The sequence below is a fragment of the Cynoglossus semilaevis genome, chromosome 16, assembly GCF_000523025.1.
Source record: "Cynoglossus semilaevis isolate Cse_v1.0 chromosome 16, Cse_v1.0, whole genome shotgun sequence".
Lineage (NCBI taxonomy): Eukaryota > Metazoa > Chordata > Actinopteri > Pleuronectiformes > Cynoglossidae > Cynoglossus > Cynoglossus semilaevis.
In genome coordinates this window covers 11051935-11055356 of record NC_024322.1, presented here as the reverse complement: position 1 = coordinate 11055356, position 3422 = coordinate 11051935, and the positions used below count along the sequence as shown (strand labels likewise).

The following is a 3422-nucleotide window of genomic DNA, read 5'->3' as shown; positions in this document are numbered from 1 at the left end:
GTCAACAGAAGCACAGGGTGGAGACGATAATCCAGGAAGTTAAGTCAGGACTCAGCGCCGCATGTAAGGCAAATCAGGCCTCCAGATGACTACAGGTTAACCGTGTGCAGCAGATTCAACAGTCTTGTTACACCTGCTAACACAGAGAGCTAAAAAAAGTCATGTGTACTGTATGAGCTAATGCTGCTTTCTTACGTTGTACAGTGGTGTAATAAAAAAATGTAACAAAGTTCTGGCGCAGAGGTTCATAAATGCTGCTTCTCTTCTTCCCGGAGCTGAATCAGATCAGAAAATTGTCTGACTTATTGAATTGAAGCAAAAATCACACAAAATACATAGAAAAAGATGAAATTGCAGCGACCACCACTGTTGGTCAGTGGAGAAAGATATTTTGTCGAGATAGTGGAGAAGTGTCTATTTAGATTTGTCATCAGTGGAAGGATGAGTCGATAATTTGCAAGTGTGAAATTGTAATTCAAAATGTGGTGTGATTTTAATAACTAAAACACGTTAGGACACATCTTCAGGCATCCAAACAGCTTTGAGTTAAATCATCTTTGTCGAGTGTTGAGCTGTCAACTCTGTAAAACTATTTTAAAATCACATTATTTTTTACCCAATGGTAATGAAAGTGTTGGAACATTACCACCCTCATTAAAAGAATACTTGAAAACAACTCTAATTCAGTTCTTGGATGAGGCAAAGGAGCAGGTTGTGCCCTTGTATGAAAGATAGCCACAAGAATACTACAAAGAAGGAATTATCTGATGGAAACGATGCTTGCAGAAGTGTTAGGACTTAACAGAGGACATGTAAGGAAATAGCTTTGTTACTTTCATAAATAAAGTTACGACTTCCTCTCGCTGCAGTGATTACCAGCCAGGAATCTAAAACGTTGGAAATGTGGCGCACAAGGACCGAGGTCGTGAAGATGTGGAGCCCGAAGGTCTCTCCAAGAATCTCTTTCTATGAAGGTATGCAGACACGCACACACATTGGCTTCTAGCCTCGCATTTTTCTGATTTCTTTGTCAGTAAAATATATATACATATATGTTAAGACATTAGCAGCAGTACAAATAAAAATGAACAAAAGAACTCCATCTGTTGAGGGTGAGTGTCATAGCAGCACATTTTCTGTCAGTAAATCTGTCACTCAAGATGACCAAAGAATGACAAAGAACTGTTTTCATGTTGTGAGGACCTGTGAAAGGGACAGAATCTAAGCATGACGCAAGAGAACATCTTTAAAAGTAAAAGAAAACGTCTGAATGATGATGAATGTAAATCTTCAAAAGACTGTAAACCCAAAAATCTTGACATCAGGTCAATTGGACATCTTATTTCTTTTACGCAGAAAAAATTGTAATGCCAAAGCCTTGTTCATTACTGAGACCCTTATTAAAACTAGAAAATAAAGCCCTTTGGGTCACGTTGTCATCTTCTGATCACATGCTTGTTAAAGGTAAACCTAAAAAAAACGCTGACTTAGACGAGCTCGGCCATTAGTGCGAACACAAACAGAGACATGCTCCTCTTGCTGTTGGTATTTCTGTTCATGCTCTCCGGTAACAGCCAAACAATATTTAAAGGAACACTCACACTTAAAAATAACAGAATGTGAGCCATGTTTTTTTTTAACAATCCAGAGCATTTGCGTGTGACTGACTACTGGTTGTGGATGATATGTTAATGTACCGTTTATCTGGAAAAAGCCCTTGTACTTCATGAGAAATAGGTTGGATATCTGAGTGGGCATGCTACAGGAGCTGATTTGGGATCACGTGAGCTGCAGAAAGTGGATCTCAGGACAATCAAATAAAATAGGCTTTTAAATCTGACAGATGCTGCACATGCAATCCATAACAATCAGTCACATTGAGTTTTGAGCATGGATCGTAACATCAGAAATGGACCTTTGTCTTTTGTTTTGAGCCAATGTTGTCAGGTGAGGTGCTGGCATTGAGATATTGTCAAGTTTTGTGGTGTATAAGCCCTGGCTTTTTTCTTCTGAATCGCAAATGAGGCCAATTTTGTATTGTATGTTACGTTAGGGAAAAGCAGACGTCAAGTGTTTCATGAGTTAAACTATATCAGTTTGCACAGTGCATTAGGACAGTCCAGCTGTCAATCACACATGATGTCCACCCATACGTGCCATCTGCTGTTAAAGCACATTTGATCTTTTCCCAGTAGTAAATCAGTTAACAAAACATCCATCACTTATTTAAAAACACATTGAATCAGAGTTGGGACCAAAGGCTTCATCAGGAAAAAGTTGACTGATGTTAGAAATAAGTCAAAGCCTCATGTTTCCATAGACTTTTCATAGTACTTTTCATACTTTAAATACTGTTTTGTATGTACTATAGTAAGTCAGTGGGGTTTAAACTGTGCAATTTTAGGCTGCACACACTGTTTTATTTTTTATTATTATTTTAATTTCATACCCATAGAAATTTTAAAGGTAGACTCCAGTCAGTAAATTGATTTGAAAAAGGCCTGAGGTTACAGGTACGCCAAGAGCCTTTCAGATTAGTTTATAATCTAAAGAAGAGTAGACTAAGTAATCACCTGGACTGTCCCTTAATTCATATGTCTGGAGCAGCTGCAATAAATACACAGATCCGGTGCTGAAAATCCAACATCAGTTTGACACTCTGCTGATGCATGTGTCAGAAAATGGTCATGCTGTGAGTGGGATTTTGGTTAAATGCCTGAAATAACATCTTTGGTTAAGACATGCTTCAGGAAGTGTCCTGTTTTGTGACATAAAAATCCACCCCATCTGTGCTTTTGTCTTCATTAAAATTCAACCCATGACTTAAAAAGGGAATTAACTAGTCAGTCTGTCGAAACTGCTCAGTTGTAGTTCTCTGGCATGCAGCCAGGGGGCTGTGCCATGTTTCAGTTTTATCCTGATATGAAAACCATTGCAAACATGGAATGAAAATTCTTAGTTTTCAGTGTCGGTTTTTGGTTAAACAATTAATTTTTTCTTTTTTTTCCATTACCATGAATCAGAAAATATGGTGGACTTTTTTTTCTTCATGTTTGTTATAGTTAATCCGGGGGGCGAATGTTTCCTCACAAAACAAACAGAAGATACAAACCCTCTACCTGGGTTGTTATCATGAACACCAGAACCACATTTAAATCCCAGTGGAAATAGAAATGAACCAGCATAGCAGAGCTAAGTGACGCCTGACTACGAAGGAGAACAGGAGGGCGCGGGGCAAAGATTCCATGGCTGAATCAGTCTGTCAGGTGGATTTAAGGGTTTCCTATCACATTGACACCACAACCACACTTACTCCCTCAAACGCACACGAACACGCATCCGCCCGCGCATGCTAGTGCACATCACGCACACAAGCGCACACTTGCAGCTAATAATTTTTTTTCAACACATTATCTGTCTTA

General features: G+C 38.9%; 1 protein-coding gene across 4 annotated transcripts in view; it reads left to right on the top strand.

Moving 5' to 3' along the window:
• The window catches only part of cckbrb (cholecystokinin B receptor b), an 86734-nt gene that overhangs the window by 33638 nt on the left and 49674 nt on the right, over window positions 1-3422 (top strand). For 2 of the 4 annotated variants that reach the window (XM_025063613.1, XM_025063614.1), the window contains exon 8: window positions 870-974. The gene's annotated coding sequence lies outside the window, so the exon portion shown is untranslated. Of the gene's footprint in view, window positions 1-869; window positions 1583-3422 lie in introns of those variants that run through there. The other 2 variants (XM_025063615.1, XM_017039989.2) reach the window with 1 other exon arrangement.